At 45.0% G+C, this 25,243-nt stretch overlaps 2 protein-coding genes and 1 long non-coding RNA gene across 5 annotated transcripts in view; 2 read left to right on the forward strand and 1 right to left on the reverse strand.

Annotated features, from left to right (window-relative positions):
• NUFIP2 (nuclear FMR1 interacting protein 2) overlaps positions 1–20,112 on the reverse strand; it is a 45,241-nt gene extending 25,129 nt beyond the window's left edge. The window contains exons 1-2 of one of the 3 annotated variants that reach the window (XM_072882174.1): positions 19,889–20,112; positions 19,655–19,746 (exon numbers count right to left, since the gene is read on the reverse strand). The gene's annotated coding sequence lies outside the window, so the exon portion shown is untranslated. Of the gene's footprint in view, positions 1–19,654; positions 19,747–19,872 lie in introns of all 3 variants that reach the window. The other 2 variants (XM_072882173.1, XM_072882175.1) reach the window with 2 other exon arrangements.
• LOC140660854 (uncharacterized) lies at positions 1,558–19,768 on the forward strand. The gene is made up of 3 exons (XR_012045510.1): positions 1,558–1,722; positions 14,450–14,538; positions 17,754–19,768. It is a non-coding gene; the product is annotated as an uncharacterized lncRNA (long non-coding RNA).
• Positions 20,113–20,783: 671 nt separating the features above from the next.
• Positions 20,784–25,243, forward strand: part of TAOK1 (TAO kinase 1) — a 72,071-nt gene continuing 67,611 nt past the window's right edge. The window contains exon 1 of the mRNA XM_072882163.1: positions 20,784–21,292. The gene's annotated coding sequence lies outside the window, so the exon portion shown is untranslated. The remainder of the gene's footprint in view (positions 21,293–25,243) is intronic.

Here is a 25,243-nt window from a genome sequence, read left to right on the forward strand (position 1 = left end):
TGCAGTGAAACTGTGAACTTTGGGCTTTACCCATGCTCTCAGGAATAACGGTCCTTTCAAACGCTGACTCATAGAGTGACCTCATTGCTTAGGAGACAAGTCTTAAAATGAGGAGTCAGGCTTTAATCACAGTTGACATTTTATTGGTGGCTTGGAAGAATTTATTTTTAATATAAGGAGCTGGCTTGAAGACACAAACTTCAAAAGACTCTGCAGAAAGCAAACAATTATGGACAAATCAGCTCTGCACACATGTATACCAGAAATCTAAATACAGAGGGCAGTGGGTTGTCTCTTCGTGAAAGACAAAGCAACTATTTTGCCGCTTAGAAGTGTCATGTTGTCAGTATTATGTTATCTAAAGCTTGCAAAAACACATTTTAAAAAAATCCAAAATAATACAGCCTGGGGCCCATCACCTTCAGCAACACACCTAGCAAGCAAAGCACAGGCACCGTGCTGCAGGCATCCCACACCATGAGGTAGCTAACTGCACACGCGTCTGCAAGGTGGGTCACCGCCCCGCTTAGCGCAGAGATGCATTTTAAAGGTACTACAAGTTCCAGCATGCAGTGCTGCACCACAGCCTGGTGTCTCCTACCTGCCGTGCTGGGACATGTAGTCTTCAGAAGCTATACTTTATGTTAATCCCATCGTTGGCACAGCGTTGCGCCAGTTACACTACGTATTAATATTCAACAGTTGTTCAGGATGTGTTCTCTGTGGAAAAGGGAAACCAGAGATTTCCGTGCCTCCTCATCTGCAGCAGTTTTCCTTCTTGCTGCTCTGAGCTTGGCAAGCCGGCAGGGTCTCATGCAAAGCAAAGAGGTAATTTTCCTTGGAATTCCACACCCAGTGCCAAGTATTCCCACATCCAGGCACAAAGTTGGGTGCAGCCGGCATAATTTCTAACTCAGTAATTTATTCAAAGCTTTATTTTGTAAAGCTTTGAAGTAGATGGCTTTTCAGAGAACCTGCCATTTAACGCTGCAAAATGAAGGCAGCAAGGAATGAATCAACTGCTACAGAAATCATGAGAAAGTTTTCCTGGAGAGTCTGACCCGAGATGAGTTTTGAATTCATATGAAAATGCAGTTAAACTGAGAAGCTATTCTAGTGATATTCTAAGAACAAATAATTTCCCTTCAAAGGCAATCCTCTTTAAGACACTACATTTAATTTCCATTAAGTGTTTTCACGTAAGTTAAAACTGAAACTATAAAATTAATCTGTGAAAAAATGCTGGCTTTGTAATATTTCTTGTGTCTCTCTCCCATTTTAAGACTCAAAATTGGGAAACATCAAAATTACCATATTTATAGATATTGGGGAGGGCTCTTATACAAAGCATGTGTGGCATTTATTTACATTTTTTTGCCACAGCGTTTTCATTTATAGCAAGGGTTCAGACTTGCAAAATTCTCTATATTCAAACACGTCCAACCTAGCAAAGCACTCAAGCAGATGTTTAGTTCCAAGCATGTTTCTAACTGTACTATTCAAAACCTTGCCACATTTGGCCCCTGAAATCTAATGTATTTCACTACAATGCAGTCATGGTTTACCAGTTGATATTCAAACGTTGGAGGAAGACTCAGATCTCAGAAGTAGTTTAGTCAAGATGGATGACAGGAGTGACAGCGCTCCCTGCAGCCTTCTGCTTGACCAGGGTACAGCTATCCTCACAGAGCTCACAATACCAGCCTTCGCAATTATGTTCAGGTAAGGTGGAGCCTCTCCTTGACTCCATTTTTTTTACTCTGCTGTGTACATTATTTATAGGTACAAAGCTGGTCTCTTTAAAGACTTCTCTCTCTAGAGACAGCTTGATAGTGGACTTTGGGTTAGAGGTCTTAAAAAGCAGCAAAAAAAAAAAGAAAAAAAAATTATTTAACCCCTAACTGAATTGTAGGATGGATACCGTGGACGCTTATCTTTCCCATCCCTAACAATTTAAGCATTTCCACCTAATAGTGGCACTTGCTGAATTAAGATGTTTTGCTTCTAAAAACTTAACTTCCAAATGCCACAAGCACACTACATTAATCCTTCATTCACTCTCCAGAAAATTAAGGGAGCCCAGCACCAGAAATAACCATAGGGCATAGTTTTGTGAGGCAGCAAAACTGACGTTAACTGCTAGCTGCTCCCAAAAGGGAAGGCCATCTCTCTCCCTCTGCCTGCCTCTGCCCTGCCCTTGCAGCAGCACTGGTACTTCTCTGAGCCCGTCTGAGAAATTAAACTAAAAGACAATTCTTCAGATGAAAAAGTGCACATTTTTATTCTGGTTAAGCTTCCTGAACTGTTTCACGCAGGAGCCAGACAAGTATTAATGCCCTTAAGAATGGGCTGTCACTACAGCAACTCAGGAGTTGCCTTCTACAGCCAACCCTGCTGCAGGGATGACCCCTTCTGGGAATCAGGCAGTGGGGACACAGCTGGGGTTGCAGCCACTTAAGCCATCTAATTTTATTTTGCTCATATTTGTGAGTCAATCCCCTCGAGTGCCTGAAGAGGGATGGCGTGACCACCCTTCAAAGTGTTTTGAGCAAGCTGTAACAGAATGGCTGTAACCAGTGGGACTTCCTTCTGGTGGCTACATCCATTGTTTAGTAGGACTAGATCTGAGGAACATCCCCTGTTGTAAACACACTGAAGTGTTCACACAGGCATGAGTAACATCTGCTGCCCATATCTGCATGAAAAATTGTTTACTAGAGTGCAATCATATAAACTGGAGGCAGCTTCTTGGACACATATAAGAAGCAGCACAGGAGGCAGGCTAGCAGGTTGGCCTCAGCCAAGTCTCTCATCTTTACTTGTCTGGGATTTCAAAGAATCCTGGCTCTGGGCTTTCAGACAGTTCTGGATCTCCTCCTGCTTATAGGGAAACAAACCCCCCATTTTTAAAAAGGGAAAAAAGGAAGACCCGGGGAACTGCAGGCCAGTCAGTCTCACCTCTGTGCCCAGCAAGATCATAGAGCAGATCCTCCTGGAAACTATGCTAAGGCACATGGAAAATAAGGAGGTGATTGGTGACAGCCAACATGGCTTCACTAAGGGCAAATCATGCCTGACAAATTTGGTGGCCTTCTACGATGGGATTACAGCATTGGTGGATAAGGGAAGAGCAACTGGCATCATCTACCTGGACTTGTGCAAAGTATTTGACACTGTCCCGCACAACATCCTTGTCTCTAAATTGGAGAGACATGGATTTGATGGATGGACCACTCAGTGGAAAAGGAATTGGCTGGATGGTCGCACTCAAAGAGTTGTGGTCAATGGCTCCATGTCCAAGTGGAGACCAGTGCCGAGTGGTGTTCCTCAGGGGTCGGTATTGGGACCGGTGCTGTTTAACATCTTTCTTGACAACATGAACAGTGGGATTGAGTGCACCCTCAGCAAGTTTGCTGATGACACCAAGCCGTGTGGTGCGGTTGACATGCTGGAGGGAAGGGGTGCCATGCAGAGGGACCTTGACAGGACTGAGGTGGGCCCATGCAAACCTCATGAAGTTCAACAATGCCAAGTGCAAGGTCCTGCACATGGGTCAGGGCACTCCCAAGCACAAATACAGGCTGGGCAAAGAATGGATTGAGAGCAGCCCTGAGGAGAAGGACTTGGGGGTGTTGGTTGATGAGAAGCTCAACATGACCCGGCAAGGTGCACTCGCAGCCCAGAAAGCCAACCGTATCCTGGGCTGCATCAAAAGAAGCATGACCAACAGGTCGAGGGAGGTGATTCTCCCCCTCTACTCCACTCTCCTGAGACCCCACCTGGAGCACTGCATCCAGCTCTGGGGCCCCCAACATAAGGACATGGACCTGTTGAAGCAAGTCCAGAGGAGGGCTGTGAAGATGATCAGAGGGCTGGAGCACCTCTTCTACAAAGACAAGCTGAGAGACTTGGGGTTGTTCAGCCTGGAGAAGAGAAGGCTCTGGGTAGACCTTATAGCAGCCTTCCAGTACCTGAAGGGGCCTACAGGAAAGCTGGAGAGGGCCTTTTTACAAGGGCATGTAGTGATAGGACAAGGGGTAATGGCTTTAAACTGAAAGAGGGTAGATTTAGATTAGATAAAGGAAGAAATTCTTCACTATGAGGGTGGTGAGGCACTGGAACAGGTTGCCCAGAGAAGTTGTGGATGCCCCATCCCTGGAAGTGTTCAAGGACAGGTTGGATGGGGCTTTGAGCAACCTGGTCTAGTAGAAGGTGTCCCTGCCCATGGCAGGGGGGTTGGAACTAGATGGTCTTTAAGATCCCTTCCAACCCAAACTGTTTATGATTCTATGATTCCTAGGATCATCACAGGGACCACAGAGAAATCCACACAATCACCTTCCAAGGTGCTCTTGCAAAAACTGCCCTGCTGTTAGGACCTAATGCACAGGCAGTCTAGCCTGACTTACATGGGGAATTGTATCACTCACTGCTTGCAGTAGACTTTGACCTCTGGAAGACAAATGAGAAAGAGCTCGATCCACAAATCCCAAGCACTTTTTATCTTCTTATACAACACAACAGTCACAAGGTCGCTAGTCACTTACATTTCATTCTCCTTGCATTTGGATACCAAGCACATATTATTTTGAAACAGGGATTTTTTAATTATTATTTTTTAAAGATGCATTGGGTATGTCTGCATCTGGCACATGGGGACTTAAATACTTGTGTTTGGACTCAGGGTCTCCAACCTAACAATGCCCAGCATTGGCAGAACATTGACTCTGGAAGGGTTATTATTTGGGTTATTACTACGATGGCTGTTTCATTATGTGACACAAGGCAATGACGGTTGACTACAAGATTAGGGATTGAGAAGAGCCCTTGTCTGAAGGAAAGTTAAAAAGACTGGGACCATTCTCCTCTGAGAGGGTGAATAAAAAAAGTCCACAGTGAAGGCATTACAGAATGCATAGCCTGGAGACAGCAGTTTGAGAACTTTTGTTCACCTTATCTCAAAACATAGGAACACAAGAACATGAAGGGGGAAAAAAAAACGTAAATTAAAAGATAAGCAATGACATTTTAATGCTTTGCATAAAATATATATGGAATTCACTGACATGCAATGTTGTGAAGAACAAGGTATTATTAGTATTCTCAAAGGATGGGCATAATTCAGCTAAAAGTAAATATTTAACATCTAAAACAGAGGTTTTAGAAGGATTATTATCTATCATTCTTCAGGGCACAAGTGAACTTCTATTTCTTAGCATTTAAGAGGAGATTTCTGCTAGGTATCCAACAACTGGAGAGCTCAAATAGAACCGTGGGGCAGAATTTACTCATAATAAAACCATCTACTCCAAAGAACTCATGAACTGAATATAAAGAAGACAGATGATGGCTCTAGCTAGACAGGGAGGAAAACGCAAGGCACTGGAGACCAGTAATGACTGGCAAGGCAAGCAGTGATCACTGTGTAGCAGATGCCTGTTAATATCTAGATTCCATAGAGGGGTTCTTGCATCCTCAACTTAATGGATCTATGCTCCAATTTATAAAATTCAGGTATTTTAGTTAGTAAATGACAACACTGCAGAAGACAGTCAAAGGCTCTCACCTCATCTTTAGCCCTAATTCCTTATGTGGGAATCTGGTCCACAGTGCCACTCTTGTTCTCCCACACAGTTTCTTTACTTCACTGCTTACCTATTTGTGAGGACTGAATTACAGGACAAAGGCTATTGTTTGCAGCAAAGGGTTTGTGGAACAGCTATTCTAGCACAGCTCCCCAGGTGGAGATACAGTTCACATAGGCAAAAGAACTCACTAAACCATGTCCTTAAAAGGCAAACTACACCATCAGAATAAATCATCTCTACATCTTTGGTTTTTGCACGCCATCATTGCTGCAGGGTTAAGTCTGGGATTTTTACATTCCAACCTGCATAACTATCCTGGCAAGACTAGTAGTTCCTTGACCAGGAAGACAAGATGCACCAGGAAACAAACAAAAAAAAAAACACCACAAAAGAAAAAAAGAAGAGCTTGTTTGTTTTGTTTTCTTAACAAACTGCTGCTTTTTTTGTACATATTGAAAGAGAAGCATGAATGAGTGAGCCATGAGCACTGGCTGTTAACAATGGGAAGGAGACTGTGTCCAGAAGTCACCTCTGGGGTGGAGAACAGCAGCTGAATAGCAGTACGTAGCAACTCTTACAAAAGGGTTTATTTACTACATGTATGGAACAAGACTATTAGGTCCTAATGAAGCTACAGTGAAACACAAGTAAAATCTAAAGACATAACAAACAACTCATCTAGAATTGATCCAGAATTCTAAATATAAGACCCCCACTCTACAGGAAAGTAGCCTAGGAATTCATACACCAAGTCCAATTAATAATATTCATTCCTCATTATGATCTTTACACTGCAATAGATCTCATGTCGTCCCCAGGAAAGGATATGAGTCAATCCTTGACTAACTAGCTCTGATTCACTAAGGAACCAACATATATATAAAATCACTCAAGATAAAAAAATGCTAAGGTTTGCCTTACTGATAATTTGTCTAATGGCTGCTAAGATTGGAGTAATAGGAGAGAGATGAGAGAGAACAGCACTACATTGCTATGGAAACTAGAATTTTCAAAATAAATACCTTTGCAGAACTGAGGTTGCAGATCTAAAATAATCCATACTGTTTTCGATGTTCCCTCCCTTTGCCCTGAGATCCATCCAGGCTGACCAGCCAGGCATAGGCAAAAAGCTTGCATGCAGTGATGTACAATATCCCATGGCTCACGTTGCTTATTCAAGTGTGGGTATGGGCCCTGAATAGAAACCTCAGCGTTTGGTCTGTTACCTGTACAATTTTGGGAGCCTTCCTGCCTTGCAGCCAGTCTGGCCAGGCCAATGCAAAATGAATCCAAAACCACTTGAGGCAGGAAGCGTTACCTTTATCTCACTACACTGATAATCCCAAATATTTGCAGAGTCCTTTTTAAGTGAACTAAGACAACACAATATATAAAGCTTTGTGAAGTTCTGATTCCCTTACTCACACTACGAAACTCCTTACCCTGCAAATGGCTCCACTGCAGTTACCGTTCAGGGTATCCAGTCCTTTGCTCCCTGTTAGTCCCATTTTGGAAAGACAGTTGGTAACTTCCCCACTTGTGCCTGGGCAAAGGGTTTCTCATTTTAGACACACACGTACCTCCACACCACACCTACCTAGTACCATCTCCCTGACTGCTACTGTAAACAAGCCTAGGCTCTAGAAATGCTGACTCACAGTGCTAGGACTATGGAAAATATTTAGAGTTGCTAAAGAAGTGAAGCCCGGCAGGTTTCCTGCCCTTCCTCCTTATCTGTGAGCCCCTTGCCATGAGAGGCTGTAATGAAAGACCTTGCCTCCTGAGAGGAGGCAAAGAGTAGGTACTTGCTTCCTAAAGATAGCCCAGATTCCTTTGAATTCCCCGTTGCCAGCTAGTAATTGCAGGCAGGGGAAGAAAACCCCCAGTGCTTACAACCACAGGGCTACAGATGTTGAGAGACTGATGGCTCCTGGGTAGGCTCTCTTGCCTAATGCAGCATTGCTCACTTCAGTGCACTTCCTGGGACATAGTCAAGTTCCTTTAAAATGCCTCAGTATCTGCTATGGAAGGCTATTCTTTACCTAGAGACTTTACTGAACCGGATTTAGCTCCGATTCCTGCCTTCAGCACAGCTGAGTCAATGCAGACAGGCAAATCACTATTTGCTTTGGGAGGGTTTGCCACCAATCGAGACACAGGCAAGCAGCACTGGGTGCAAATTATGGTTTACTGCAGGCATGCCAGCACAGGCAAGAAGAGGGACCTGTGCTGATGCTGAACTGCAGGGACGGTGTAGAGCAGTGTGGGGAGATCGGTGCTATCTAGATGGGAGCCAGTCTGGGTGCATTCTGCCTGTGTTAGCACACTGCTGCGCCCAAACTAATCGGACCTGGATTTTATCCAAATGACAAGCTGACTGCCCACCACGTCAACAGCCTGTTTTCCCCACTGGGAAATGACCTCCTGTTGCAAAAGGCAGAACATTTGGAGAAACAACAAAGTTTTATACCCACACGATTCACGTGGCAAATAACTCCAGAAAGCCTAGGAAGCACAGAGCCTTTATGACTGGCTGGGACGGGCAGGTTGTTGAGCTGTCTCCTCCTCCTTCCATTACCTATGCAGCTCATTTGCAAAGAAGCAGAGGCTGATGAGCTACATTTGCAAGCTGGGCAGGGCAGACCAGGGAGCGACTCTCACTGAGGGGAAGGAACAGGCTGTGGGGAGAGTTGTATTGCAGTGGTCAGAAATGACTGTGCTAAATGGTCCTGGGAGTGGTATTGAGTTGATTTTACCTATAACCTATTCTAACTACAGTCTGCAATCAAGGTGGCCTGTAGCTTCAAAACGCACTAGAAGCACACAGCTAGGGACGCAGAGCTTCCTTTTTTTTATTGGCAGCTGACTTTCAGCTCAGCTATGCATCAAATGAAATCCTTAGCAAGCTGATCTTGCCCAGAATTCTCTCCATACTTGTCAGTTTGGAGATGTATTTGGCTGAAGTCTCCCTCTTTCAAGGCAACAGGAGCCATTTTGCATAGGTGGAGACTGGGGCTGGTCCTACAAGGCTCTCACAGTAGTGTAAGAGAACAGTAACTAGAGTGCTTTTGCCCTATTTATAGTGCTTACTCAAAGCAAACCTGAGCTGTTATTCATCTCGGATAACTACTGTTACAATGAAGGTGGCTCAGTGCGAAGATGGCCCTATATGAAGGATAGATTGGATCATAAATGCAGAACAGCTGCTTAAGCAGAATGCAAGGAAAAGAAGCAACGATGTTGCTGGGCGGAAAAAAGCATTGCAAGAGCTTACAGATAGCCTCCTTTCTCCAAAGGCACATGCGCACTGCTATCATTCAGTCACATTTCTCTCAAGCTTCCTGGTAGCAGCATCAGCAAGTGCGTTCCGTCACATCTGACTGGCTACAGGACTCTCTCTCCTCGTCTGACAGTAATGACCTGGCCTCAATTTTTCACAATTTTGACACTTCCTTCCTCTCTTTCAGCACCATAAAATCACCAGGCATGAAAACTGCAGCACAAAGGAAATTCTCGCTAGCACAGCCTGCTGCAGTACACTTCCCTCAGCAACACAGGCGACTGCAGGCATGGCAAACCTCTCATAACCTACATTAGATTCCCGTAACGTTTCAAATCAGGCACTTAACTTCCAAACTTGGCTGAGGCTTCTCTCCATGGCCAGACTTAGTATACACAACAGAGACTAAAACTCTGAGGATCATAGTGAGCAGCTTTGCTCCTTTGGTAAAATGTAATGCTTTACAACAACAAACAATTCAACCCCATAAAAACATCCTTTTTCTGTCCCAAGAACAAATATTGAAATCCCCGTAGAACTAAGGGCCATCCAGATTTCTCCACATGCAAATTGCACTGTAAAAGATCAACTCTTTGGTTGAATGGCTACAGCAAAACACACTGGACATTGCCACAGCCATGGCCTCCAATCTGCCACTGGCCAGAGGTGATGTCATGGGCTGTGTTCCCTGTCTGGAAATGAGGAGCAAGAAACATGCTGCTGTTGGCTGGCTGGCCAGTCCAGTGACACATCCTGACACGGGCCACAGCGAGACAGAAATGGGTAGACTGATGCCTCTTAAACATCATGGAAGTAAAACCCCAGGGAGAAGTTGTCTGTGCAAAGTATCATGGTCAGCAGCAGAGAGTCTGCCCAGGCCTTTGATGTTTTTGTCCATCTCTCTCGCTGCATCTCCTTAGTCCTCTCCCACCCCTTATCACCTCTCTTTCCTCAAGGCTGCTTAGCTAATTAAATTGCTGCTGTTCCCCCTTTGTTTACCCAGTTCTACCTGCACTGAACAGCAGCAAGAGTGCTCTCCCACTGATGTCACCACTACCTTTAAGAAAAAAGCTGACCTGCAAGCTATTTTTAGCCACATTTAAAGTTGTGGAGCTATTTTGGTCACATCTCTGTACTGTAAACTGCAGGACGCTGACAGGCTCTATGTTTGCCTAGGGCAACAGGGGCTTTAACTGTGAACGAGGACAGCTTGTGACTTTGCACTAAGGCTTCTCTGCCCTTCCTATGCCATAGGACTCTACACCAAGATTTGATTTCTCATCATTTTAGAAAAGAGCAACACACATCTTCCTGAATTCTGCTGGGATACCAGAGGCTCTGTAGGTCCTTTGCACTGCTGTCCTCTAGCCTTCAGTTTCTAGGTCTGCAGAAGGTGCTATTTATTCTGTGGGCTCCCTCACTCCCATTTGCCTCACTCACTAGGAGGAGACAGGTGCAATTATGAGTCCACAAAGACATCGGACAAGATTTTATCAATCTTCCTTTGCATCAGACCTTTGCAAAAGATCAATAAACATTATGCTAGTGCCTGCTGAGAAGTCGGGTGCATGTAACTCTGTGGAGGTAGAAGGAAGAGCAGAAAGGAACCATTTGCACAGCAACATGTTGTTCTGAATACCAACTAATGCCTGGAAGCTCTGGGGTACATCCAGGGCATCAGGTGCCTGGTCTAGACAGTTGTTTTCTCTAGAGTGCCCAAGGGGTGGTTGCCAAGTTTGCTGGGGCTATGTAGCAGGTGCAAAACACAGGCAGAGTAGAAGCCAAAGCAACTGGATTTCATAGAATTAAACCCATAGATACAAAAGGAAGCTTGAAGGATAGGGAATATGAGGTAAATGAGAGGAGAGAAAAGAAAATACTGAAACTGCTATGTCTAGGACAGGGACAGATGAGTCAGATCTATAAAGGAGGAACAAGGGAGTAACTGTATATGCAAGTTTTTGAACAGCTGTCAGCCATCCCTCCCCAGAAAACTCCTCTCAGAACTGAAAACACCTCTTAGGACTACTGTTGTCTTCAGCTATAGTGCATGTTTTCCTAAGACACTTCAGATAGATGTTAATACCACTGTCCTGTTTGCGGCAAGCCTCTCATGCTGCAAGAGGAACCAGAATTTCATCAAGTCAAATTTCAAAGTCCATCTCATGATCTCATGTATTTTTCCCCCAACTTTCTTCTAAAGGTTCTTCCTTAAGAGTTCTCACACTAAAACCTACATCCTGCTCCTGAGGTGAGCCACTCCTTACTCTACTGACGCAACTTGCACCTGTTTTCATGAGTCAGCACAACCCACATCTCTCCTCCACAGCAGGATCACCGCCTGCTAACAGGATGGACTGTCCCAGGCAAACACTGGCAACCTGCTGCAAACAAAGATTTGATTTACAGAGCATCACTGTATTTCACTGGGTATTTCAGCAGAAGGAGCTGCTTTAACTCATTTGGTCCCAGGCAAGCATTAATCTGTCCGTGTTATATACATTACAATCTTCATGCCGGTGAAATCAGCTGACCATTAACTAATATTTTATGTAAATTAAATTTTAATATGCAATAATTAATATAATACGTAAATTTCAATCAGTTTAGTAAGAATTTAACTTTTTAGTCAATAGATGGACGTGGCATAGACAGAATAATACTGTTTAATATGATGTTATTTTAGCAGGCCAGAACGGAACTGCCGCAGTTCAGATCAGACACAGAGACGTGTCCAGCAGCAGTATGTCAAGCCCTGTTGGGTCAAAAAACTCAATGAAGTGTTTTGTGTTTCAGCTTCCCCCAGAGCTATGCACAAGACTAGCAGTAAGCGTTACATAGTGAAAACATTTTGGCGAGATGAAATAACATAGCAACGTGTTGCATTCTTTCCCTGCTGAGCTTCAGCAGCCTTGCTTTGGGACACTGCATAAGCAGGATAACAAACACAGCATGACAAGAGCGTCTGACAGAACAGACAGAACAGATAACTGTCAGCTCCTGCACGGTGGACCCATGCTCCTGCTAGCAGAGCTTTGCCAGCGTAGGGAGTTAACTAGTTTACCTTTCATCACCTGTCTAGACCCTTTCATCCATTTTCACAGAATTTACCTTCCTGTGAGAGCATTACTGGAATCATCACTTGTCTCCACCAATTATTTAATGAAGACATCATATCGCCATCTCCACAATGCAGATATTTTACCAGTAAATATAAAGAAAATGCATTTTTAAATATTCCTACACCTGTTTCATTTTCTGGTATGGAAACAGCAGGCATACAGTAACAAATCACAGACAGCTCACCCCACAGACGTAGTCAGAGGTTGTCCACCAATTGTGTGGATCCAGACAAGTGCACATAATATGCTTTAGCTGACAACTGCAATTGTTCCAAGTCTCCTCTAGGGAGTGCAGTCGTAAAGGAAGAAATGAAAACTGCAGCACACATGCCAGCTGGTAATCGGTGACTCAGGATATTCAGGCAGTCACAAATGGTGTCTGTCCATTTCCAGCTGAACACAGGGAGCAGCAATGAGGTTTGAGCCTGATGTAAGAGCAGGATTCTACTAGAACCCGAGGTATGCTTTAGTACGTGAAAGAAAAGTCTGCCAAGATACTAAAAATCAAGATATAAATCAAGCAATAGGACTTCAAATAACTGGATCAATCATTTAACCCAACACACCCACAGCTGAATGCAGTGTGGACAGCACCGCTATGGGGCTTCCGTCTCTTGCCCACTAGTATATCATGCTGCATATCCATCAGATCATCCAGGGAAGGCATGCTCAGTCTCAAAACATCATTTAGGCCTTGGCTTCTGTGCAAAGAACAGCAGAGAGACATTCATTTCTAGAACTAGCTGTATTTTATATGTATGTGCACATCTCTGTACCAGAAACTGGGCAGAGCCATCAACTTATTTCACCCTGGAATCACAAAACAGCTAAGCAGATAGCATCCGGCTGATCTTTGTGGTAAGGAATCATGGATGTAAAGGCATAAGGTTGCCTATTTCCTCCTTACAAATCGCATGCATGCCTTGACTCTATGACCTTCTACGCCTTCCTTAAAGAAGCACCAGAACATAAAATGAATCCGCTCAGAACAGAATCTTTGCCCCCAAAAAATAAAATCCATGTTCCCAGTCTCAAGAAAAAAAATTTAAGGAATGCAGAAATCATACTACCGTCTACCTGAGGCAACGGGTAAGATGGCAACAAACTTGGCAGGTAGGAGTCCGGATAGGAAGAGCAGGTCTGCAGCAGGGACATAACTACGTTCAGACAGGGGCCAGGGTCCATCCCACAGCGCAGCAGAGGACGCAGTGACTTCTGCAAAGTTATTGACTGCTTTGTGACAAAGCAGCTCTATTGCATTTCCTAAGGATGGTCCCTTAGCGTTGCCAGGACAGCACACCTTTAGTAGCAGGGTGTCCTTCTGTCCTGCCATACCAGACACCCCTACTTTTCTAAGCAAGTGCTACATAAGAAGCTGCTGTCACAATAATTAGGGATTGCACAGTGATCCACTGAAGCAGAGATCTCTTGCAAGATCCTTGCTCTCTCACAGGGTGCCAGGTTCTGGGTTCCTCAGTGGAGCCAGCGAGGAGCAGCAGCTTTGAGGACAGCAGATTTTGGAAGCCAAGAGGCAGCAATCATTGCTGCTTATGGATAAAGCTGCCAGGCTAGCACAGACAACTTTGCCACATACAGAAATCACCTATAGCAAAAGAGGAAGACATTCACATATCCTAAGGACAGCAACTGGACCAGTGGCCAGGGATTTCGCTTTCAGCCAGGTGACCAAGTAGCAGCAGACACCTGTGGAGCAATGCCAGCCTTGTGCTTTCGGAGACTAAAAGTTCCCTCTGTAGCAGGTGAGAGGACGATAGCTTCTGCTGAGTCTGTTACTAGATGTGGGTTCTGCAATTAAAATGCCAGCAGCTGGCTCAATTTAGACTGAGCAGCATTGCTAGTATCTGCTACTGTGTAACAGCCCATGGGAAGGAGGTAGAGGCACTGAGCACAAGCTTCATGTTTACTCAGCAAGCACCAGCTGAAGCAAACCATCTGATTTCTAAACTCCCCTTGCCTCCCACTTTTTATCTCATCATCACACTACATATCTAAGCTACACATGTAAGGTACCACAAGCTAATTCACTCATCCACTCCCTTTATTATAGCCCCCTTGCTGTTTTCTCACCTGTCTCTCTCAACCAGCATACCAGAAGCCCTATGTACTGACATAGGAAAACAAAAAGAGAAAAAGCCTCTAGAAGCTGTGATAAATAAAAAGGAACCATCAGCTCTTTCTTGCCCTTGCAAATAACAGAGCATCTCTTCCCTGACCTGTCCCATCCACTCTTAAGTTTTCCCACCAGCATTGATTTCTATTGCTGTCTTGAATAGTTACAGGTGCTTTTTAATAGAAGCATGGGAAAGGCAGACTTAGCATTAAGAGATCCTCAGAAATCTGTAAGAATATTTCTGGTGAGGGCACATCTGATTTCTAGGGGGAATGTTTATGATGTATGCATTATCACAGTCTTAGAACTTCATTCTCCACCTATTTAGGATTCCCACACTGGATTACAACCTGCCTTCACATATGAGATGTTGAAGCTTTCAATGAGGTCACACCAGACTCTGACAAGCACTGATGGGTGAGTCATGCTGCAGTAGCCAGAGATACTAGCAACAGATTTGTTAATCTGTATGCAGTCTAACTCTTTTTCTGGTCTAGAATCTTATTCAAGAGCGGAACACAATGTCTCAGAGATAGGTGACTGCAGAATTGCTGAAGAGCAAGGCCACATTTTCACAACTGTTTTACAGATTATAATAAGAATCAGTTCCTGGGAGTATGTTTACAAGGCAAAATGTGTTGTTTTACCTATAAAATGGAAGATCAAGATCCAGATGGGGTCAACAGCGGAGCTGTTCATTGCAGATCACTGGAAAAGCCACTATGCTAATAAGGAATCTAGGGGTTCTCAGAAGAGTTCCACCAACTCTTGCTCCAGCAGTTGAAATCATCATCCTCAGCAAGCTGCTCTTATAGAGGCTACATCCCTGTACCAGGGTCAGCAAGTGTAAATACACCTCTGTACACCAGCCAATCTAGCACAAAGGCCGGTGTAGTAACAGGATTGTTAGGTTCAGGTTTGAGCTAAGACATCTAACCATAACCCAGCAGGGTCAGGCACAGAACAAACTCCTCTGCTGGCTCTGCTACAGGAGGGGAAACCTGTGGAGAAGGACTAGACCAGGCAACAGCAACATCCTGAACCACCACAGCAAAATTCAGTGGAGCTTGCCCATGAAAACCTTGGAAGTATGGCAACAGGGACACAGAAAGCCATGGAACAAGTGACATATGGGGACCGAGTGCATGACGGCGGAAAAAGTTTCTTCATTTTGGCTAAACTACTGGACAGCCAGGAAGAAGAACCAATCAAAAGGGAAGAGGCAAAGCAAATCTAAAAAATTCTGTAGAAGGAGAACAAAGAAATGAGGTGCTGTTGTAGTCTCATTGCTGCCAAGCTAAATTAAGCTTCCCAAGTCAAGCAGAGAAATAATTGTTTAAGACTTCTATTCAGAAGACAGCGCGAGCAGCAAATGCCAGTGGGACAACTAAAGGTGTCTTCTCACAGAGAAAGAAAACCACCTGGAGATTGCGTAACTATAATGAGTTTCCTCCCAGTTTCACATTATTAGTCACCTTTCACCCTTCTCTGCCAAGGCCTCTTCTTACCCATCCATCCAAGGACCAGAGCCAAGACACAAGCCTTTCCTGTGCTGCTTCTTTCTGTCAGTCACTCTTCAATGTCAAGGCCTTCACAATACCGATCCCTGCTGCCCATTCCAGCCATTCTGAATCAACTCCAGAGTAAAAACCCTCTTCAGCCCTGCTATTGGGAAAAGATCCAAGATACCTGAACAGACACTCCTTATACTCAGTTGTCATGGCCTGGAAAAACAGTTAGTTTTTGGACCAACACATGTTGATTTTGCCGTTAAAAGGGAGTCAAGAACATTGTTAGCTACAACTGTGTTTCAGAGACACCCCAACACCCCACTTGTCTTTAAGCATCCAATCTGATATATCAAAGTGCAATGCATCTTGTTGTGCTGTATCGGTCACAATACATTGTGCTGATACTCTGCAAGTACTTCCTAGCATCGGTTCATCTGGCACGTGTATGTTATAAGCTATGTATAAAAAAAGTACCTGAAAAATGACAACTTAATCAGCTTATTGTTATTCTCTTGCAAAGAAGGGTAAAAAGAATTCTTGGGTGTCCCTGGGCAACATATATTGCAAAAGACCCTGAAAATAATCAGAGGAAATGTACATCTGGCACAAAGAGAATTTTTTTCAAGTTCTGAAACTATTTCAAAGCAAAACCATTTCAAAGATCCATCGAGGAGCCCTCTCCAGCAGAAGACATGCCTACCTAGAGTCCCTTGGAAACCTGTTTGACACAGGTGGAAATGACCTACTGGCCATTTATTTGTAATTGCCCAGCATGGCAGTTGCTGAGGAAGGAAAAGCTGTTGAGTCACACTGCAAGCCACTTTTCCACTTTTGTCTGGTTGCCCAGAGGGTAGAGTGGAACAGTCAGAAGGCTGAGATTCTGTTTGTGCCTCTGACACTGATTTCCCATATGACCTCGGTAAGTACAATTTCTTCTTGTGCCACCGTTTCCCCATTTCTTAATAGATAAAACCACTCCCTTGACTCATGGGACAATCATAAATGCACAGCAAGGAACACATTTGTTTATCTAATAAAAGGTAAGAGAGAAGAGTGAAGTATTATTATTGTTTTCATATAATACAAAAGTGGTTATGTAATAAGATCAGTATTGCTTCATTTTTGTCATTACGACATAACAAACTGTCAGAGGGATACTGTCTGACATGGTATCTTCATCCCAGCAAGTGTACTGAAGTGTTTACCTCATTGATACAAAACCAGATTACAACAATCTGGAAGATGCTACCTCGTTTATTTTGACCAACCTTTCTCTAGAACATGTTTTTCCTGTATAACCTTGTAACCCATAATAATGGCCCAAACTACACTGTAGGAATGACGGCAGGTTTCATGAGCTAGTAAAAGCAAAACAATTCCTCACTTGTGCATTTCACAACTAGTTGCACACTAAAACACACAAGTGCTTATCTTTTCTGCAAACCGAGAACAAGCTGCAAGTTAGGTTCTACATCAGTACATAACACATACAAAGAACACATTCTAAAAATCTCAGTGCCATGAAAGAATTAAAAAAACTCCATAATCTGGCTAAATTACATTCTGCTTGCATGACAACAAATTTCCTAAAAGAAAAGCATTGACAACTGCAGTTCATAACTGCTATCGTAATTAATAACCAAATTTAATTGGTTCAAGTTCTACAATTTATTCTAAAACTTACAATCGTTCACTTAAAAAAGGTCAGATTAAAGCAGCATGTGGACTGAAGGCTAAGGAAGGTATGACTGTGATTACAGCAGCCGGGACCCTGCCATAATCACACTCTTATCTTTCTTATCTACTGAAAGTATTTATAAAGCAATGATTACTGTACTAGGCCCCATCACTCAGAGGAGTGAGTTCTGAACCAGCACCTTTGTGTTGCTGTAAGACGTTTATACTGCTAGAGGTGTTGCCATTCTGCTGAGACAGAAAGCCAAGCTTCTCATCACTTAAAGTCATTAAAAAAAATAAACTATGACACTTCCAAAGAAGTAGGGGTGTTAACCCCAAAGTCCTGGCCAAATTCCCAGCTTGAGTAATTACAATTTGCCTTGAATAAATTCTTGCCACAGTTTCCGTTGGACATAGTATTGTTCTCTACTTCCTCTCCTACAGTATTACGGAGTGCTGATGCATGCTCTTAAAGGTCCTGTCTACAGTGGAATGTCGTGCGGGTCTACCCCAGGACCAGCTCTGCAGCAGAACATTGGGAACAACGTGTTGAAACCAGTTCTGCCCGTCAGCTGAACCGCTAGGCAATTTGTAATTTTTATTTATTGATGTTCTGGCACCTCCTTCAGATGGAATTAACTTTGGTTATAGCTATCTGATAGATAGCCTGGTGCAAATGCCAGATGCAGAGATACATAAACCTGTTTATAGTTCTTCTTTAAATGAACTTACATTTGCATCAGGAAATTAGCAAACTAAGCTAAACTAATTTAACTTTCTAGATGTCTACTATCATCGTCTGAGAAGGTAGCAAGAGCATGCCTAATAGCACAGGCCTAGAAAAGCATGCTAAATGTGTCCATTTAGTTTAGCTGGCGACAAACTTAATAGTTTTCATATTATCTCTTCCTTCAGAATTTCAGCGGACTTTTTCTAACCTGGCAGTCCACAGATGATACTGTTTATTTTTGAAGCAGTCACTGAACACATATCAAATGCAGATCTAGTATTTTAAGTAAAATACTTGATAATTAATGGTAAAGAATTATTCACATTTTTCTGCAGCCACCATTAGAGACTAAGGATTTTTACCTAGAGCTATCACTGTCTTTTTATATGTGTAACACAAAGAGCTGAGGCCCAGACTCTCTGCTAGTCTTTGCTGGGTTAGCTCCACGGACCTCAGTAATTGAAGCTTTTACTCTCATAATTCATGAACTTTAAAGGCAATTTGTCTGGAGGAAGAAGTACAAGATCAAGATTCAGAAGAACCTGATTCTCAATTCCACCTTATGACCCCATGGGCAGATCACTCCCTCTTACTGCTCCATTTAGTTCTCCCATCTGCAAAAACAAATTATACTCACTAATTTGACAAAACAAGAATGAATTTGTATTGATAGGCCATGCTGAGCAGATTTGTGTTAAACACCATTGTTGTAACATTTAAAAATACAAATATTTACCTTTCAAGCATGTCCTTAATTTCCTCAGAAGCATGCCTCCAAACCCATATTATTTTAGAAGATAAAAACTGTCGTTTCAGAAAGTGGATGGTTTTATTTTTGTGCCATTACAAAAATGCCTTTTAACTTGTCAAAGATATGCTACAAATATCTTTGGCAGATGAATGAAACCAAGTTTCCTGTCATAGCTGCCAACTTCAAGGTTGAGATAATCAGATAAACCTTTAGTTTGCCTCTCCCAATACTTACAACAACATATGTTTGAAGTGATCCACATTTGCCTTACTTTTCCTATTGGGATTTGAAAAGGCAAATTATCAGACCACTACATGATAAGTTTGCAAAATGCTAGATGTGGCCCACAATTATTACAGCCAACCTCTGTTCTCAACTTTCCCCAGGTTTCCCCCCATCCCAGGTTAAATAGTCCCCAGTAGCTCTGCTTGTCTAAACGTAAATGCAAAGTTTAGATCAATAGTATCCAGCATCATCCTCAATGCCTGCTGGATACAAAGCCTTCTTATGGTAGAACATACCTGTTAGTTTATGGGAAAATAGGAAGGAAGTTTGATTTGCTTGTTTTATTTCAGCAGTATCAGTAACACTGGTTTTACAGAATTGTATTATTTCATACTGGGGACACCTCAAAACGCTTAATATTTGCAGGGTACTTTGTAACTGAGAATGCTGTCCCTTCAGATATAATCCTGAATTTAAAAGTGGAAGCAACCCCTACAAACACACCTTTTACAAACTTAGTGTCATGTAACTGTTTCTGTTAATTTATTATCAGGATGTCAGTACCAATTGTTATTTTGATGATTCCTTGCCCACATACTTCTGAAAGGGAAAGCAACTATAAACACAAGGGAGACTGACCTCAGTGATTTCCTCTGTTCAGAAGGGAGCACAATGCGCTTAAACACCATGACAAGGAGAGGTGGACTGTTTAGAATTCCTCCAGCTGTAATCTATAGTAAAAACAAATAAACAAATACGTGACTACAAGACGCAATAATTAATCCCTGCATGAAGCCAACTGTTATCTCTAGTTCATAGATGGAGATACCAAAGCACACAAAGGCTCAACAACCTACCAAGTTCAAAACCCACCACTGAGAGCCAAGACTACAGCTCGGGAGGCCACGTGCTCGGTCCATGAGATTTTTTTTCCTCTTCTGGCCATAAACCGGATACAGTTCGGCCAAGGGCAGACAAGTCTGAAACGCACCCATTTGGTCAGGCCAGTTGCACAAGAGTCAGCACAAGCAGACACCTACCACCTCCTGGGATTATCGCCTGTAGCTGAGCTGCTCCCGGCGAGTAAGGCAGCTCCACTCAGCCATATCCTCACCCCCAGCTGGCCTGCCCCAAACCCACCCTCCTCTGCCACACCTGCCCCCAACAAGCTCCCACCTGCCTCCAGGCCTCTCCCCTGCCCTCATTCCTCCTCTCCTCACGCACGTCCAGGCCCCACCTGCCACATCCCCAAGCCCTCCTTCTCTCTGCTGCTCCCCAGAGCCCCCAGCTAAACTTCTCCACGCCTTTCCTCAGTTTCCCCATTCCCCTTCAAGCCTTCCCCTCCCAGCAGCCCCGCTGAGCTCTCAGGGCCTCAGCAGCACCCACCCCCCCACCATCTTCTCCCTCAGGCCCCTCTCACCTACCCACCTCACAGTCCTCCGGGTCCCCACACGGGGTCCCGCAAACCCTCTGCCCCACGCTCCCCTCTCTACAACCCTCCAGCGCCTCCCGCCCCTCACGGTCGTCCCCCGGCTCCCCCTCTCCCTCAGCGCTCCCTGGCCCCGCACTGCCCGGCCTCTCCCCCAAACCTTCGCCCCCTCCTCACTCGGCCCAGCCGCCCCTCACCCCGCCGCGCCACCGCTGCCCCTCCGCCGCCCCCTCACGGCCCCACCGGCCCCGCCCCTCCTCCCCCCCAACCGCCGCCCCCCGCCCCTCCCGCCGGCCGCGGCGGTGGAGGGGGGAGAGGGCGGCGAAGTCTCGCGAGAGGGGCGGGCGGGGGCCGCTGGCTGCGGGCAGCGCGGAGCGGCGGCGACGGAGCAGCCGGAGCCCGGGCGGCGCTGAGGGGAGGCGGCAGGCAGGCAGCCATCCCGGCGCGGCGCGGCCCGGCCGAGGGACCCGCTCCGCCGCGGCAGGCACGGCCGGCGCCGCCCGCCCTCCCGCACGCCGTGCCCCCGCGGCGCGGCGCGGCCTGGCCGCGGCTCGGCGAGCGGGGCCCAGGCGGCGGCGGCCGCGGTGGTGGTGGCGGCGGCAGCGGCTGGGCGCTCCGCCGCGCCTGCCCTGCCATCTTAGGTGCCGTGCCCCGCCGCCTTTGTGCCCGCCGCGCCCGGGCACCCGCGGGGGCCGGGCCCGACGCCCCTCCGGGGGTGCCTCCCCCCGCGGGGCCGCCGCCCCTTGCCCCGCTCCTCCTCCTCCTCCTCCTTCTCCTCCTCCTCCTCCTCCTCCTCCTCCTCCTCCGCGGGGGGCCGACCGGCGCTCCCAGCCCGGCTGCGGCGGAGGGTAAGGCGGGCATCGCGGCGGGGGGCTCGGCCGGGGCGGGTCGGCGGCGGGGGCGCCCCCGGGAGGGGTGAGGGGGGAGGAGGAGAAGGAGGGGGGGGGCCGGGGCCGGCCCGGTGGGGCCGGCGCCTCCCCCGCCGCGCTCTGCGGCAGTGCCGCAGGACTCGGAGCTGCCGCCTCGGCCCCGGCGGCGGGCGCTGAGCACCGGCGGGGGAGCGGGCGGCGAAATGGCGCTTCCCGCGGAGGGGCGGCCGCCGCCGGCGGGGTGTTCCCCGCGGCCGCCGCTGTCAGGGGCCGCCAGAGGCCTAGGGCCGGGGCAGGGCTGCCGGCTCCCACCGGCCAGGCGTGCCCTGCGCTTCGGGCCCTTTTTGTCTGCGCGGCTCCGGTGGGCTTCGTCGGCCGAGCCCGGAGCCCCCGAGGGGCTGGGGGTCCCTCAGAGACCGGCGCGGATTCCTGCCCTTTTTTTTTTTTTTTTTTCCTTTTCCTCCCCCCCCCCCCCCCCTCCCTACCCCTCGCTCCTCCCCAAGTGGTGAGTTTTCAGTGTAAATACCATTTTGTTCGGTGCTGGTATGGGATTTGGATGAAAGTGACCTATTTTAAAGACCTTTTCTTGCCTCCCCTCAGCAATGCATGTGGCGGCCGATTCCGTTAGCCAAATAGCGTTTCCCAACCATTTTAATTTGTCAGATTAAAACGTCCTCACGGAGGCTAGATTTCTGTAACCCGCGTGTGGGTATGTCTTTAGAAATATCGTTCAGCCTGCTTTGCTGCAAGCATCTTTGGAGCATTAGAGTTCACCTTTGTCACTGTGAAAGCAGAAATAAATATAAACGCGATACCTGGGCGCCTGTAACATGCAGTTGTACCATTGTGTTGGGCGCGGTACGAGAAATGGGGGGGAAAACCAGGGATTAAAATGGTTGTTGTCAAATGTAGGTCTTTACGTGTCTTAGGAAAAATGACAGAATGGTATTAGCCTTGAGGACTTGCGTTTATTTTCTTGGAAAAACGCTTCGTGCTTATCGTGCTTGTCTCTGCTGCTTATCATGGTATGGAGTATTTCATTAGGTGGCATTTTAGTGGCTGAGTTGGTTAAATAGCAGTTGCATTAACTAGTTGAACAAATTGTGTCCTTCACCTTTGACTATTGCCTTTTGAGAGCCCTTACAGGAGTGTGTCCATGTATGCCAAGGACGGATTAATAAGATGTTACCTAAAGGTTTGGATGTTATTGATTCCTTACTATTAATGCTATTTATAGGGCATTTGACATGGCTCTTGTTTTATGTATTTGGATAATGGTTATCAGCTTGGAATGCTTCAAATGAAATGTTCCCAAAATACCACCCCTAACATGTTTTTTATATATATTTTTATATATATATATATATATAGTTGAACAGTATAGTTCAGATCTTCAGTGTCTGAAAAATAGCTTTAGTAGATAGCAGATCATAATAGTGAAAACACGGTAGAAAACTGTGATATATTTTGACACTAGTGAAGGTTTGTTTTCATATTTCAGGATTACAGAATAACAACTTCTGTTGCAATAAATATGATTTTAGATACATTTTTCTTGAAACTATTCTGAGCCTACATTTTCCTTGCCTTTGTGCCTGTTCGTAGTGAGCGTGTCATAGTTTTTGCTACTTATGTCCAAGGGCAAACCTAATCAACGATTGGTTTGAGCCTTCATATTAGATTCTCCACAACATTGGCCTAGTTCTGACTGGTATGTTTGCCATTTTTAGGACTCCTCTTCCTTTTATCTGTAGACTCAAATACATTGATAAACTTGAACCTTAATTTGTCCTTTGAACTTGAGAGAATGTTTTTCTCCTCTGTTAAGAATATCTCACTGAAGAGAAAGTGATTCTGGTAGAACAGCTTAAATTAAATTTAATCCTGTTGAAAAACAATGGCCTGAAGTAAAAACTCCTTGGATAGTTTGATTTTTTATTTTTTTTTTCTTTTTAACTAGGCTGAAATTAAGTGCTGTGTGTAGAAGACCAGATGTTGGTGTTAAAATTATGTACAGATAAGGTGACTTAGGCCTCAAGTTAGACTACTGGAAAAAGTTATCTATTATATGTCCTTCCGTTAAATTGTGGTGTAAGCTAAGCTGGAGAATTTTAAATGTTTACTTCCATCTAAATAACATTTCCATTTGTGCGGCTTTCATCTTTGCCCATCCTTTATAATTCATCAGTTTTTGTCACTAGAATAACAGATTTTTAATGAGTTGTAAGACAGTCTAAGTTTTTATGCTTGGTGAGATACATTAGAAGAGAAGCAAATATCACACTAATAATTACATCTTCAGATGTATCCTAGTAGTGGATTTCCTGTAATGAGGATGTTTTGTAGAGAACAATAGATATGGCAACGAATTCAGAGATTTGTTTTAAAGATGTTGTAGGTGGCTGACTCTGCAGTAGTGAGTTCCACTTTGACACAACCGTTGCATACTCAACAGGAACATTAGGTGGTTTCCAGGTACTTGGTTTTCAGGTGCTAATTCTCTTTCTAGCAAAGACAGACTGGATGGACTACTGCTGTTGTCTCTCTCGTCTGTCTCTTCTGCAAGGATATACTTCTGATCTAACTGAATAGAGACTACAGTCGTTTGCAAAATATGCCTCTTCTAAGTTTATTTGATAGTATAGATATTTTGTCAAATAAGAAAACGTTTAGGGTTGATCTGGCTCTCTTTGTAATCCAGAAGTGGTAAGGAAGCTATGATAAATACCGCTTGTCTTACTCCATTCTCAATGTATTCTGGAGAACACTTGCATAATCACTAAGATCCTATCTTAGAAGTATTTTCTGTTGTGTTTCTGTTCACATTAAAATCATGTAAACAACATATTGTTATGCTGAAGTGCACACTAGAAACTATAAAAATCTTTGGTATTACCAGTGGTGACCCAGGCTCTTGTCTTCTGAATTACAGCAGTTACGGGTGGCCGTTATATTTTTCCTGTTCAAGTATGCTATGTAGTGTGAAGGTTTTTCGGTTTATTTCCTTACGTCAACCTGGACAAAGGGAAGAGCTTAGCTTCTGCTCTGGACTAGAATCACGTCTGCATTGGAAAGTTACCCTGGGTCCTACAGCAGGGTTTCAGATATGGGTAACACAGACATCCTCCCTCGGTTAACCATGTTTGAGACAAGCTTGCCTATAGCAGCACAGAGAAGGTTGATTTAATACCTTCTGAGACTCATGGCTGTCCTTTCTTTTATAACTCTTGAATGTGTCTTACCCTTCTCCACAAACTGCTCATTCGTGACCGACATGACGCAGGATGAAACCCCCGTCTGTGTGGTCTTGTGCTCACCGGTGAGTTCCTGTTACACTAGGAGTTGATTAGGTGCGTGGTCCCGTCCTCCACCTGCTTTTCCATGTATGTCATTCCATTGGTGCTCGTCTTTGATCCTGCACTGAGCCACACCAGCAGAAAGCTAACCTAAGGAAAAATGCAAAGAGTTTTGTGCCAGCTTGGTGATCTGAAATGGCTCAGTGCACAGTTGGGTGATGCTAGAGACAACCCAAGGGACTGGGCTGCACCATGACAGCCAGCAATTAGATCACTTTATGCTGCCATGGAACCACAGCTTGTTCAAAGAGAAATGCTTGGAGACAGAGGTGGTTGGTGGCACTTTTTCCTAAACTTGTAGTAGTTAGGTTTCAGGATTCTTCATTTTCATTGTTTTTTAACATGCTGAGGAGTTGCTCATCATACATTGATTTCTGTGTGGAGAAGAGACTGGAAAAAATCCAATGGATAAAGGGTCAGAAAACCACTAATCCCCTCATGTGAAGTTCCAAAGGGAGTTCAGTTGTGCAGAGCAGCGAAGCAGAGCCCTTCCTGTGAAAGCAGAACTTAAAATATAAAAACATGACATCAGAGATGAAGTGCAAAGTATCTGAGGGCAAAAAGTGTGCACAAA

Source organism: Ciconia boyciana, chromosome 17, assembly GCF_034638445.1.
Source record: "Ciconia boyciana chromosome 17, ASM3463844v1, whole genome shotgun sequence".
NCBI lineage: Eukaryota > Metazoa > Chordata > Aves > Ciconiiformes > Ciconiidae > Ciconia > Ciconia boyciana.